This window comes from Panthera leo, chromosome C2 (assembly GCF_018350215.1).
Source record: "Panthera leo isolate Ple1 chromosome C2, P.leo_Ple1_pat1.1, whole genome shotgun sequence".
NCBI lineage: Eukaryota > Metazoa > Chordata > Mammalia > Carnivora > Felidae > Panthera > Panthera leo.
In genome coordinates, this window is record NC_056687.1 from 33,024,493 (window position 1) to 33,040,687 (window position 16,195).

A 16,195-nucleotide genomic window follows, 5' to 3' on the forward strand; every position below is an offset into this window, starting at 1 on the left:
AGAGAGAGAGAATCTCAAGCAGGCTCCACGCTGTCATTGCAGAGCCTGGAGCAAGGCTCGATCCTACAAATTGTGAAATCATGACCTGAGCAGAAATCAAGGGTCAGATGCTTAACTGACTGAGCCACCCAGGTGCCCAGTAATTCTTTTGAGCAAAGGTTGTTTGGTTGACAAGCCTATGTTTTTACAGTGTGAATTTCAAACATGAATATCATTCAAATTACATCGCTGGACGTGTTCTGTTTTTGGCCTTCTTGCATTCATTTCTCTTTCCTTTGGCCACAGTGCTATGGTTTTTCATTCCGGTGTTCATCTCAAGCTTGAAGTTTGCTGTGTTTCTTACAGCCCTAGGTGTGGGCCTTAAAGCAATCAGCAATTTCCCATGGACATGTGAATGGTTTGTCGATAACCATGATGTCCAAATCCAGCCTCTATGGTATTAGGTGAGAGCTTCTGAGTAAGAAAAATTCCTTTTCACCCGAAGAAACATGAATTTCTCTTAAGGTGAACAAGGAACCCCTTTGAACCTGTTGCAAGTCATGTTAAATTTGGGATAATCTAGTTTAAGTCTTTTAGAAACAAAACAAACAAAATTGGTAGACTTTACTAATATAAACATTGGTAAAGTGTTGATTGCTATAGGAGCATTCTTTAATTTTTTTTATGTTTTATTTTATATTTGAGAGAGAGAGAGAGAGAGATGGAGTGTGAACAGGGGAGGGGCAGAGAGATGGAGACAGAATCCAAAGCAAGCTTCAAGCTCTGAGCTTAGAGACTGATGTAGGGCTTAAATTCACCAGCAGTGAGATCATGATCTGAGCCGAAGTTGGATACTCAACTGACTGACACACCCAGGCACCCCAGGATCATTCTTTATTTAAATTATTCAGATACATATGCCAACAATTTCCTTTTATTATTCCAGCCTGTTGGGATTGGATTCCTGTTATTTGAAAGCATATATTCTAACCTGATACAGGTCAATAAATAAGGTGTGCTTCATTAGCCCATATTATAGATAAATACATAGTATATATAAAATTATGCTTCATATTGTTCCTTCCAAATCCTCTCCAACTATAGTAACTTTGACACAGAATCTGTCCACTTTTCTCCCAAAATTCATATGGATAGTGTTAAGTTTATTGAAATAAAACCGGAAAGAGAGTAGTCCTTAAAAGACTCACATAAAGAACTATGCAGGGAAGTTTAAAGACTGGGATGGATGGATTATATTCATTTATATATTTGTTCAGTAATATTCACTAAGCACCTACTGTGTATCTGACTTGGGGGTAGAAATTTTAACACAAGTATACAGTCTCTGTGCTCAGAGAATTTAGTCTTGTTCTCTTCCAATACACATATAGTCTATAATGACACTAAATGCAGATACGGTGATCAAGCAATTCAGAGGTATTAGGCAAGAGGTGTAAAAACATACAGCATAAATTTTTCTAGTAGCACAGTCAATATAGAATACCAAAAGTGACCTGAATGTTCAGTTTGAACCAATGCCCTTCAACTACATAGACATGAAATGATCGATAATTAGAAAAATGTCACAATGGCTCCATGTTGTTCCTGTAGGAACCTTTGCTACACAGAAGATATGACATACATTCCACTGTTTTGACATGATGAAGTGTCAAGGGAGTGACATTTCTGAGGTAATGCAGGGTTGAATTATGCTGACTAAAAAATACAGATTTCCATTACCTGAGCTTGAAGGAATATATGTATAACATTTGTGACTGTAGATGATTAATAATTTAACAATTTGATTCTTTTTGAATAGTATGGGGAAAAAAGTACTAAGTTAGGAAAAAGACTCCAAACCAAAGAGCAGGTAATATTGCATTGGAAATATAATCCATTGCATCTTTTTTTTCACTTTAATACTATTATTTATGGATTTTGTTGAAAATAGATGTTTTTAAATACTGGGTTATACTAAATAAACCACTGTGAGTCAGACATTTCTAATTAGCCTTGCCTTCTTTCAATAGTTGTGGTTGGTATTATTTGTTCAGTATTATTAGTTATCTATTTTGTTTTAAATTTAGATATATTTCAAAATAAAATATGCAAAAATTTCCTTTTATTGTATTTTAAGAGAAAAATATTTTCTCATACTTTATTCTATAGAAAACTTGATTTATAAAGAATGCATTTTCCCCATCTAGTCATAATTTTTAAAAAATATTGTAGAGGTGAAAACCTACAAAAATATAATTTATATATAGTTATATGCATTTTTTTAAGCTTTTGTTGATGAAAAGAGTAGCTCATTTCACTTTTCCATAGCAGACTATGAAGTTATGTATTTATTTATTTATTTATTTATTTATTTATTTATTAAGAATAGGTTAGGGGAGCCTGGGTGGCTCAGTCGGTTAAGCGTCCGACTTTGGCTCAGGTCATGATCTTGCGGTCCGTGAGTTCGAGCCCCACATCGGGCTCTGTGCTGACGGCTCAGAGCCTGGAGCCTGTTTCAGATTCTGTGTCTCCCTCTCTCTCTGACCCTCCCCCGTTCATGCTCTGTCTCTCCCTGTCTCAAAAATAAATAAACGTTAAAAAAAAAAAAAAAGAATAGGTTATATTTGTCAGTAACTGCTTTAAAAATACCATAAAAATAAGTGTTTGATTTTAAAAAATTTGTTTAAGTATAATAGATTCTAATTACTATTTGGAGAAACGTCTTTAAATTATTAACAATAGTAATATGGGTTATTTTCAACCTAAATAATATAGTAAAGTGTTCTGTGGGCTAAATTGTCAGTGTCTACCCCTCCAGATTTGTATGTTGAAGCCCTCACATCCAGTGCCTGTATTTGGGATAGGGCCTAGAAGGAAGAAAATTAAGGCTAAATGAAGTCATAATGGTGGGGCCTTTAAAGGATTAGTATCCTTAAAATTAAAGGGATGCTAGAGAGTTCCTCTCTCCACCATGGGGGGGACACAGCCAGAACTCGACCATGCTGGAACACTGATCTCAGACAGCTAGTCTCCAGAACTGTGAGAAAATAAATTTCTGTTGTTTAAGCCACTCTGTGGTAATTTGTTACGACAGGTTGAGCTGTCTGATACAAAAGGAGATTTAAAATGGGCACCTAAGACTACAGCAGAAGAGGAAAGAAGGAATGATAGTGGTTTCAAAGTCATTGAACCTTTATTCCTTAATTCTTTTATTCAGCAAATATTTATTACTTGCCTACTATGTGCTAAGCAGTGAGGAAATAGCAATAAATAGGACTATGTTCCTGGCTCAGCAGAGTGTGTATTTTGACAGAAGGGGTAACAAGAGGTATGTAATATCAGGTAGCTATAAGTGCTATATAGCAATGTATTGGCTTAGAATATGACAAGATTGCTATTTTAGATATAATGACATAGTAGTTACAGAAACTATTGTAAACACCATTGCAAAGACATTGGAATTTAATCTAAAAGTTGTGGTACACAACTTAACTGTGATTTAAGTTGAACATATATTTTAATAAGAAACATTACAGAATTTACAAAGAATACTGAAGAACATACAATTGACTTTAAAAATATGATTTTTATTAATAACAAATTCACAAAGGCAAAGAAAAAATAATGGCCTATAAATGTTTTGACTTAAAAAAATTTTTATATGTTTTTTATTTATTTTTGAGGCAGAGAGAGACAGAGCATGAGCAGGGGAGGGGCAGAGAGAGAGGGAGACACAGAATCTGAAGCAGGTTCCAAGCTCTGCGCTATCAGCACAGAGCCCGACGTGTGGTTTGAACTCATGGAGTGTGAGATCATGACCTGAGCTGAAGTCGGACGCTTAACCGACTGAGCCACCCAGGCAGCCCAATTTTTTCACCTTTTAATGTGATCAGACATTTGTGTGTAAGGAATAAGCCTCCAATTATTTGATCTAAAAGACGCTCACTTATAAAAAATGTCTTCTGCTTAACCTTTCTTCAGGACACTTACTGTTACCCCATAAAAAGCCATCATGGAATTTCCATACTTATTTCTTTATTGTTTGGTTTTACCTGTTTCACCATTAAATTGTAAGCTTCATGAAGGGATTTCTAAATAGCTAGAATAGTGCTCATTAAAAGTTGAATGGTTGAAATAATGAATCTCAGCAGTTGGAAATGCACTTTTGGTATGTTGATGACAGAAATTTCATAGATAAAATGGAAGCTCTAATATACTGGAATATTTGCCTATTTGCATGGTAAGAATACAGTCCTAAAGGATCTGTCTTACTTATGTACAAAGCACCTAGTTAGTGCAGCACTTTATAAATAAAGGCACCTGCTATAGACAACCTAAAGAAAAATAAGAGTTACCAGGATCATGCCACAAATCAACTTAAAATATTTTTGAACTCAAAGGAAAAATAGTTTTGCTTTAAGGACAAAAGAAATTGAGAAAATAACAGGCTGAAAAACCATGTTGCAGTTTACATCTGGGAATTTGAATGGAATGAGTCAAAAATCAACAAGAACTTAAGATATAAAGAAATGAAATTGGGCAAATGGGAGAGTCTACCTTTACTTAGTATTAAAAAGGGGAGAGTATAAAGTTTGCTTCAAGTTATTCTAACATATTTATCAATATATAATAAAACTGCACATTACCTATCAAGGAAGTTCTAGTCCTCGTTGAGAGAATACTGACAATATTTTTACAGTACTGTTTCCTTAGTTACTATTGTAACTACCTCTATAAATTAATGTTTTTAATATAGTAGACCACTTAGCACATTTTCTATATTTTATATTGCTTAATTTAGAAAAAGTTAAAATGTACAGTCCTACTTAAAAATATGTCTGTTTTAAAGAAACTTAGTTTCCTGTGAATCCCAACTTGGACAAAATATGTATTACTAATTCCAAGAATACAATTTTTCTTTGTGATTATTTAAACTAGCGAAGATTTCAGAATCACTGGGGAATTAATGCTGGGATGATCTTGGGATTTGCATAGTAATTGGTTTGACACATATGCCATACTGTACAGGGCTATGGACACAGATGGTAATGAATACACCAGCCATGTTCCCTGAGATCAGTATAAAAATGTGATGAAATTGATTTTTTTTCATTCTTTGAGGTGTATAAGTAACCATGCTGGCTAATGAGCTAATTTAGATAAGCTTTAAACAAGAATATAATCATATTAATGGCAATTATTGGAAAGCAGCACAAAATGAAGCTTTTTAGTTTCCATTCCAAGTTTTAATTAGCAATTAAATGGAAAGTTACTTGACCTATGATTAACTTTCAGTGTGTTTTTAAAGTTTATGTATATGTAAAGTAGTTTTAGAAGTGTTACTCCACATAACAATGTCTCCAAAGGATATGTTATCAAATATCCTTTCAGTAATGAATATTCTAAAAAATAGATTTAAACTAAATAGATGGAACCAGAAAAAGTTGTATATGAAAACACCATCTAAATTAATGTCAATTCTTAAAGCATTAAATGATTTTTGAGTAGTGTATTTGCTTTTCCGTAAGTGGGAAATTGTGTGATGGATGGTGTGCCCTAATGATTCTCGTTTGTTAATATGGAATATATTTAGCATTGACAAAATAAATCAACAAATAAAATACATTAAAGTACTTTCTTGAACACTTTATTGTTGCCATTTCTGCCATAAACTTATATAACAAAAATTTAAATACCTTGTTATAATGTTATTGTCAATCATATACGAAATACTAGAAAAGGACATACAGTATTTTAACTTTAGAGTTATATACTAGATTTCAATATTCTTCTTTTTTTAAGTTTATTTATTTATTTTAAGAGAGAGAGAATGCGTGAGCACTTGTGAGCAGGGGAGGTGAAGGGAGAGAGAGAGGGAGGGAGACAGAATCCCAAGCAGGTCCCATGATGTCAGCTCAGAGCCTGACATTGGGCTCTATCCCACAAAATAGGAGATTGTGACCTGAGCAGAGATCAAGAGTGGGACACTTAACTGGCTGAGCCACCCAGATGTGCCAGATTTCAATATTCTTGGTAACTCTGAACAAGTGAGTAGGACAAATCCACAATAGAGGAAAAGGATATTTAATTGAGAACTATGGAAGTGTTTACTATTCTGAAGGTTATTTAAGACTGATTGTTTTCAGTCAGGTTTAATTCATCAGCAAACATTTTTTAAGTAGCATTGCAACTTAGTTTACAATTGTCACACACAACTTAAGGGTTTTCCTGAGCTCTTTTCATATTTTATTTTAAATGTGTATCTCCTTGCTAGCACCTTCCCCTACCATCATTCCAGGGATTTGAGAATTGTTCATATAGGCCCGTGTCTGACTTATTTGTCTTTAAAACCTATTATTTTTAGTTCCTAGAACATAAAAGGTGCTCAATGAATGCCTGCTGAACACAGGAGCAAATGTGGCTTATCTACTATTATCTGCAAAGGGAACCTTTGCAAGTCAATAACTAGGGGTATTCACATCGTTAAAAACTCTGATATGTGTGGGGCTCCTGGGTGACCCCGGTTAAGCGACTGACTCTTGATTTTGGCTCAGGTCATAAACTCACGATTGGTGAGATTGCACCCCTCATAAGGCTTCTCACTGACAGCACTGAGCCTACTTGGAATTCTCTGTCTCCCTCCCTCTCTGCCCTTCCCCTGCTCTATCTTTCTTTCAAAATGAATCACCTTAAAAGAAGGAAACTGTGATATGTTAGAAATTCCACAATTTTTAATGATATAAATTACATAGAATTTGCAAATATCCTTCACAATACTAATAACCAGAAAGTTTTACCAAATATACTTCCAAGAACTTGCAAGTACAATGGCTTAATAACACAAAGTGAGCTTAAAAATCCATAATAGTAGAAAATATTTACATCTCATGACACAGAATCAAGTACTAAAATAGTGGCCTAAAAAAAAAAAAAAGTATAACTTGCACTCTATGATTTCCTGCTTTTTCAACAGAGAAGACAGAAGATAATTTAATGATTTCCTGATGTCTCAGGGTCATTACCACGAACCTCAGTTATGTGACATTCTATTCTGTTACAAAGATAATGTGACTGCAGATGTTGATGGCATGAATCCTGTTACCAAGTTTTAATAGTCTCATGTAATTAGGTGTAGGATACATCACAAAGCAGCAATTATTTTTTTTTCTTCCATATTTTAGTCACTTTCTTTTGTTGTCATTTTTTGCTAAGTCACCATAATTAGCCAGGGAAGAAACTCAGGGCCAGAGCTTGGGTGTTTTGATTGAAGCACAGCTATTTGGGGGTGTGGGAGAAGAGGGTAAACAAAACAAGACAGGAAGCAAGCTGGACTCAGAAAAGAAATCCTGGGAAAAGTATATAATGTACTTAACATTTTTCCACAAGCTTGGTTTAATATGTTACCTGGTACCTGCAATGACCTCTAAAACAGCAGAAATTTCCCAAAACACTGGCAGTTGCACATGGTGCCAGATGTTTTATTTAACAGATTTGAAACTAAAAATCAATTTGGTTGTCATTTATTGTCCTTTGGAGGATTTAACCATAAAATGAATCAATAAAAAGGAAAGGAGGGAGACACACGAGAATCTCTATTTTACATTAAATGTAAAAGGGAAGTTTTTTGTAACATCAATCCATAATTATAATAGAATCTTCTATATAGATAGACAGTCAATAGGTAGGCACACATATTCACAAACTCATAACAAATCTACTTACCCACAGAGATCTGTGGTGTAAAAAAAAAAAAAAATCAGTATAATAGGTATGATATATTCCAGTGTTCTTTAAAGGACTATCAAACATTTTAGAGCTGTCTTTGAAATCATTTAGCTTATTTCTTTTACATTTACATTTTAAAGCTGGCAAAACATTTACAAATGGGTAGGATGTTTCATTATTTTTAGAGCAATATTTTTTTTCAGAGTATTCATAGCCAAGCAAATACTATTTAAGGTAACCAGAGTACCTAACTTTGCAGTTGCCTGTTATCTTTCCTGTTACTGATGGAGTTCGCTGATCTAATCCTTTTATAGAATTATCCCTTGTGGCATTTATGTCAATGCCATTTTTATTCCTTCTAGATCATTCCCACGTAGTAAATAACTCCGTGTTGACCTTTAGTCACGTGCCGTCTCCCCATGAAAGGGCATCCCGCAATCTATAGAGACAACTGAAGGGACCAAGGAAGTTAAGATGTGCCGTCATATATACAGAATGTCATTAGATAGAAGGTGCCCCAAGGAGAATGCTGATCCTCCCTCTTGCTGGGGCCAAACATCTCAGTGATATCTTATTCTGCTCCTATGTGTTGTCAACCGAGAAGAAAGCTTTGAGACATGTGAGAGGAAGAAATACTAGTAAACTATTTTGTTTCCTAAGGTCTTTCCTCAAAAAACCATATGCCTCTAGTTCTTAAATACTTATTTGTTATCTATTTATGTTTTCTGTAATTTTGGGGGAGGCTGGATCCAGAACTGAGCAGTTTACTGATAAGGGTATGGTTCATGAGGGTGTCTATAAAGGAAAAGTAGTCATAGCTTCCTACAAGCTGTTTCTATAATCTTTAAGGGCTCGCTAGGTTTTTTTCTTAATATCATAGTTAAAAAATCAACTACTTTTAATTAGATTTCTCACAGCGTTGTGAGGAGGATAAAACATACACTCCCTCCCCCTAAATAAGGAAAGGAAAACCTGACAGGCAATCAAGTTTGTAGGTGCTGGCCTGACCTGGCATTGACTTGAGTAGACCACCCAAAGTTTTAATCTGCCAAATTCTCTTAAAGGCCTTCCAGTTATAAGCGTTTTAATTCCTATGAGACACCAGGAAACACCACATCTACTTTCCTCAAATATACGTTGCTCTTCCATGGCTTCAGGCATTTACTGAGGTCTTTTCTTTCTGGAATTCATTCTACTTCACATCTTGGGGGAGCCTACACCACTTCTTCCTTCGGGACTTACTGGGGAGCATAATATCATCCTGAATTAAGTACCTCCGTAGATTTTAGGCTCCCGTAATAAATCCATTGCTCCTGTTCCATCATCTCCGTCACCAAACCACAGGGCGCTTGCCTTTGGTTTTGATCTGTCATGAGGGCAGGACTTTTCCCACCTACCACCTGGATCTGCCCAACATTGCCCACATATTTATTCTTCTTAGTGTGCGTGCGCAAACTCTACTTCCTGGGACATGCCACAGTGAGGTAATAGAAAATACGTCTGTTAGTCTCTGCTCCCGTTCTGGGCACAGAGCTCCCAAACCCTTTTGGATACCTAAGTGATAAAAACTCTTTTGTTCCAGTATTTGGTCTTTGACCCTACACAGAGTTCCCGACATAGAGTTCCTAAATTCTTTGGAATTTCCTGAGTAAAAGTGTCTTTTGTTCTTTATTTTGCCAGTAATATTTTATTTTTATTATTTTAATTTTTTTCTTTTTTTAAATCATTTTATTTTATCTCATCATGATAAGTGTGCTCTTTAATCCCTATGCCTTATTTGACCCATCCCCCCAGCCGTTCTTCTCTGGTAACCATCAGTTTGTCCTGTATAGTTAAGAGTCTGTTTCTTAGTTTGTCTCTCTCTCTCTGCCTCTCTTCTCTCTCTCTCTCTTTTTTCCTTTGCTCATTTGTCTTGTTTCTTAAATTCCACATATAAGTGAGATCACATATAGTATTTGTCTTTTACTGACTGAATTATTTCACTTAGCATTATACTCTCTAGCTCTCCATGTTGGTACAAATGGCAAGATTTCATTCTCTCTCTCTCTCTCTCTCTCTCTCTATATATATATATATATATATACACACACACACACACACACATGTACATATGTATATATATATATAAATATAATATAATATAATATAATATAATATAATAAATATATATTGTACATTTTCTTTATCCATTTATCTCAATGGATGCTAGGGATGCTTTCATAGTTTGGCTATTGTAAATAATGCTGCAATAAAAATAGAAATGCATGTATCCCTTTGAATTAGTGTTTCTCTATTTTTTTTGGGTAAATACCTAGAGGTATCATTCCTGGATTGTAGGTTAGTTCTCTTTTAAAATTTTTGAGGAACCTCCACACTGTTTTCCAGAGTGGCTGCACCACTTTGCATTCCTACCAACAGTGCAAGAGGGTTCCCATTTCTCCACATCCTCCCCAACATGTACTGCTTCTCATGTTTGCTTGTATATTCACTCTTTATTTTTTTAATGTTTATTTATTTATTTTGAGAGAGAGAGAGCAGGCACACACACACAAGAAGGGGAGGAGCAGACAGAGAGGGAGACAGAGTATCCCAGTAGGCTTCACCTTGTCAGTGCAGAGCCTCTGTGCGGCTCTATCCTAGGACCACAAGATTATGACCTGAGCTAAAATCAAGAGTCAGACACTTAATCAGCAGCTACCCAGGGGCCCCTCATGTATTCATTCTTTAATCGTTGTATGTCTTCTATGTTTTTAGCTTTTCTTCCCAAATATAATATATTAAATATATATATACACTAAATACACACACACACACACCCCAAATATATAACAAATGTATTTTGACTGTATTCCTCAAATATTACAAAAATAGTTAGATCTGTACTGAATATACAGGTACTCTTTCACTGAAGTTTGTTTAATCGCTTGATTTTTCAGTTGTATTGATGGTTTCAGGACCTTGCAACAGAAACACGAGGCTCTCTGCAATCTTAGAAAACCCCTTGCATTTTTGCGAGTCTTCACTTCCTGACACATGTTAGATTTAAGATAGCAATTTTACCTGACAGAGGTAAGATAATTCGACATAAACATAAAAAAATGAAGTAAGTTTTCATAAGCTAAATCCGTGTTAATAAGAATAGTTAAGATTATTTTCTCACTTGGGACACCTGGGTGCCTTAGTCAGTTAAGCGACTTTGGCTCAGGCCATGATCTCACGGTGTGTGAGTTCGAGCCCCGTGTCAGGCTCTGTGCTGACAGCTCAGAACCTGGAGCCTGCTTCAGATCTGTGTCTCCCTCTCTCTCTGCCCCTCCCCTGCTCACTATCTCCCTCTCTCTCTCTTTCTCTCTCTCTCTCAAAAATAAACATTAAAAAATTATTTTCTCACGAAATTTGTCAGTTAATATTGTCCTTTCCTGAAAAAATAATTGATAGAGGAAAAAGATGGTAGTTTTCCAAAGGTTTTTATTTGGAAGAACAAAATAAATAATTTTATATTAATAATAATAATAATATTAATAAAAAAGCCACCATCTTTGGGTCCTTCCCATTTTTGGTGTTGTTACTGTGAAAATGTTACTGGCCTCAAGATCCATTCTCTGATAAGGGCTTTTCCAGAGCAGATGCTGACTATTGTTCCTGGAGATGAAACTTTGTGGACCCAATCACAGTTAATGTATCTAAACTGTTTTCTTAGACATAAATTTCCAAGTGAAAATGCATGGGATTGGCTAGGAAAGAATGCTTTTCAAGTAGTTTTGTGCTGCTTAGAATTGTAAGATGAGTCTGGTTTTCCAAAGAAAATAACAGTATCTTTTTAGTTCCAAATGAGTGATTCGTGGTCTGGGGACCCATGTGAGGCAAGCCTGTGTTCCAGCCCTGTTCCTTGACTGGAGGCCTCACATGCCTTCCAAGAGCCTCCATGGCATTTGCATTAGAAACCCTACACTTTGCAGCCGCTCAGGAGCCCAGTGAAAGAAAAGACACTAATTATATATTGGAAGACTAATGAAGTCAAGTAAAGGAAGGAAAAGTACTCCACAGATCACAATAGCAAAAAAACCATAAAATCCCTTTAAAATATTGGTTAGCAAATTCAAACCCTATACCACTAGCAGTCATGTTTTGCATCATTAATTTTTTGCAACTAAAATTGCTTACCCTTTCTAGTTCAAGGTTTCTTTAATCATCATTTAGAACAGGGAATCCTTACATTTCCTGTGTACAAAAGAGCAATATGTTATCTAAGATAGTTCGAGAGGAAATTGTAAGATATTTTTGAACTAGTCCCACCTACTATGTCTGAAAATTTGTGTACTCGTTTTTAATCACTGTGAATCTCTGGAGTTTTTTTTTTCTTTTCTTTTCAATAAAATATGCTAAGTATATAACAAATGCATCTTACTTGTATTCTTCAAATATTATAAGAATATATTTATACATATATTACAGAATATATTGTTAGTTATATATAATGAATTATTTCAATTGGCTTAGCAGATACCTTTATAAATACGAAATTACTGTTGTCACTTTAGTGGTTCAAGCTGAGGAGGGAAAACTGTGAAGAAAATTATTACCATTTAATATATAAAAAGATTTAGGAGTACCTGGGTGGCTCAGTCAATTAAGGATCTGACTTCGGCTCAAGTCATGATCTCAGGGTTCGTGAGTTTGAGCCTGCATCAGGTTCTGTGCTGACAGCTCAGAGCCTGGAGCCTCCTTCAGATTCTGTGTCTCCCTCTCTCTCTGCCCCTATCCCATTTGCACTCTCTCTCTCTCTTTATCTCAAAAATAAATAAACCTTAAAAAATTTAAAAAATTTGTATACACACACACGCACACACACATATATGTATATATAAAGGTTTTTAAACATTCTAAAAAAAAAAAAAGGTAGTTACAGCAATGTGTTTAAAATGCACAAACCCAGGCACCTGGGTGCTGAGTCAATTAAGCATCCAACACTTGATTTCAACTCAGGTCATGATCTCATGGGTTAGTGAGTTTGGGTTAGTGAGATTGAGCCCCACATCAGGCTCTGCACTGACAGCATGGAGCCTGCTTGGGATTGTCTCTCTCCCTCTCTCTCTGCACCTGCCCCTCTGTTTCTTTCTCTCACTCTTTATCTATCTAAAAATAAATATGAACAAACAAACAAACATTAAAAAATGCACAAACTAAACTCACAGGTTTAAATCACCTGCTTTTCCTTTTCCTTTTTTTTTTTTTATGTTTATCTATTTATTTTGGGAGATAGAGAGCACAGGGAGGGAAGGGGCAGGGAGAGGGAGAGAAAATCCCAAGCAGGCTCCGTGCTGTCAGCACAGAGCCAGACGTGAGACTCAATCCCATGAAACATGAGATCATGACCTGAGAGGAAACTAAGAGTCAGATGTTTAACCAACCGAGCCACCCTGGTGCCCCTGAACCACCTACTTTTCTTAATCAGATGTTAGACAAAAACAGTGCACAAAACTTTTTCTTTAATTGAAACGAAAATTATTCCTGACACCTCTAACAATAAATATGGGTTAACTAATCACAAAATGATTTTTTAAAAACCTCAAAATATTATGACTTAATACCCTTGTGATTCTAACATTATAACCAACTTGTCCCAATCCAGCTTTGATACATATGTTCTTTAATAAGTCATCCTGGGACACTTACGCTTTGCTCCAGTGCTGTGGCATCTATTCCTGTCTCCCTAGCTTCATTTACTGTTCACAGTCCTGCTATTTTTGTGCCTCTGTCATCCCCAATCAAAGTGATTATTATAGCATTGCTTCTTCAATTTCCTGTGTCTGAGTTTCCTGCTACCAATTTCTTTTAGCAGAAACCAAAGCAGGGAGCAGAAAAGTGCTCATGATAGATTTCTACCCTATGAGAATCATCTCCTCTTATCAAAAACAGGCTCCTTTTCCCTCTGCCTCTCCCTGAAAATCTCCATTCTATTACTGAGGTGGATTACAGGCAGACAGTTATTTAAATGCAATAGGTTTTCTGCAATTTCTTCAGACTCCTAAGGGCAACCGGCAATTTATCTCACTTCAGGATTTTTTTTATAGTTAACTCTCTGCATGGTGCTTTGTGAGTTATAAAGTCCTTTGTCAACCCCCTCAAGGAGCTAACAGTCTAGGAAATGTAGAATATAAATTTTAGTAAAAATTATTTAAGCATGATTTAATAAGGATAGAAGAGTGAAAAGAAATTAAGGACAGAGTTATTTTGAAAAAGTAATTAAGGACGGGGTGCCTGGGTGGCTTAGTTTGTTAAGTGTCTGACTCTTGGTTTTGGTTCAGGCCATGACAGTTCGTGGGTTCAAGCCTCGCTTCAGGCTATGTGCTAACAGTGTGGAGTCTGCCTGGGATTCTCTGTCTTTCTCTTACTCTGCCTCTCCATCCCCTAAAATAAATAAATAAACTTAAAAAAATAATTAAGTAGATTTTTGTCCATAGACACAAAAAAATTTACTCCAATCATTACATTGGGAAGATATTTTTGTATTAGTGGTTTGTTGTTGTTGTTTTTTTTTTTTTCCTATTCTTTCCCCTCAAACTTTATTGCAAATAAGATCAATTGAGAATGTTGTTAAACTGCTGATTCTGATTTAGGTAGATTTTGCAAAGGTGAGGCCTAACATGCTGCATTTTTTTTTTTTTTTGATTTATTGCCAAGTTAGCTAACATACAGTATAATCTTGGCTTCAGGAGTGGATACCCATGATTCATCACTTACATACAACACTCAATGCTCATCTCAACAAGTGCTCTCCCCAATGCTCATCACCCACTTCTCCCACCACCCCGAACACCATGCTCCCGTCAACCCTCACTTTGTTCTCTGTATTTAAGAGTCTCTTTATGGTTTGTCTCCCTCTCTGTAACTTATTTTTCCTTCCCTTACCCTATGGTCTTCTGTTAAGTTTCTCAAATTTGACATATGACTGAAATCTTATGATATCTGTTTTTCCCTGATGGACTTATTTCATTTAGCATAATACCCTCCAGTTCCATCCATGTGGTTGCAAATGGCAAGATTTCGGATGCTGCATTCTTAGCACACTCCCACAGTGCTAGGTGATGCTGAAGTTGCTGGTCAAGGACCATACTAAGCAAGATGAAAACTTGAAAAAAATTCAGCAGTAAAGTGGCAAAGGTAGGAATAGTGTTGAGAATAGTGTTGAGAATAGTGTTGAGTGCAGTTTAAAATGCAGGGCCAGATTTTTGGAGGTGATTTTGCCACCTTACAAAGCAGGAAGGAAGCCTTTTAAAAGATTTTAAACACTGGAGAAAAGGATAAATCCTGCCAAGACAAAAATCAAACACAAGAGGTAGACATAAACATAAGTATAAATCACACAGAATGACTACAATCTTGGAAGGAAAGGGGCACCTGGGTGGCTCAGTGGGTTAAGCATCCAATTTTGGTCCAGGTCACGATCTCACAGTTCGTGGGTTTGAGCCCCACATGGGACTCTGTGCTGACAGCTCAGAGCCTGAAGCCTGCTTCAGATTCTATGTCTCTCTCTGCCCTTCTCCAGGTCGTGCTCTGTCTCTCTCAAAAATAAACAAACATAAAAAACAAAACAAAAGAATCTTGGAAGGAGAGAAAATGTTGTCATAATTAGCACAGCATAGTAACAATGCAAAGTTACTACACTGAAAATGTCTACATGCAAAAACAGGGCCAAACCTAACTTACAAATACCTGGAAGCAAATTATAGACTGTGACATTTGTGAACCAAAACTATCAGGGGAAAGTACCAACAGTCTCCCACTATTATATATCCTACGGTTGAGTTTCCCATAATTGGGGAAATTACACTGAACATGCAAAGTGCATGGATAAGCCTCAACCTGGGAAAACCACCTTCCTGATCATGGTATTTTTCTCTCCCAGGTAATTATCTTTTTTTTCCCTTTTTAATGAAATATTGTTCTGATTAAAGTGCTCCTTAACCAGACTTGATGTTTTATGTTATGTAAAGGGCATCTATAACAATGCAATTGAGCAGTGAAATAGAGAAGCCTCAGTATGGTGCCCTCGTTCAGACCTCAATTTGGGGCTTGATCAGAATATTCATTACAGTCAATGCAAATTCTGATTCCAAAATAGGTTGATTGTTCTCTCCCAGAGGTGTGGTCTTGGTTTAATAAATAAGGTAGGGAAAAGGGAAAGGAAACAAACAAACAAACAAACAAAAAACAATTAGTGGTTTCCCCTAGACACTGAGATACAGAAATTTTATTTAAGTGGAACAACACCCATAGGATACAAACTTAAAATTTTAGTGGAAATGGATAATCAGTAAAATCTTTTTTTACATTCTTTTATCCTTGAGAAACAGACAGGACACTTTTGCCCTTTAGAAAATCATTTGCCTTGGACAAACTAACTTTTAGGAAATCTATCAATTGTTTCATCCATTCTTTTTTTAAAATATTTATTTATTTTTGAGAGAGAGAGAGAGAGCATGAGAGAGAA

At 35.9% G+C, this 16,195-nt stretch overlaps 1 non-coding gene across 1 annotated transcript; it reads right to left on the minus strand.

Annotated features, from left to right (window-relative positions):
• Positions 1-15,461: 15,461 nt before the first annotated feature.
• Positions 15,462-15,618, minus strand: LOC122199071. Its single transcript, XR_006193338.1, has one exon. It is a non-coding gene; the product is annotated as a U1 spliceosomal RNA (small nuclear RNA).
• Between the last annotated feature and the right edge of the window lie 577 nt (positions 15,619-16,195).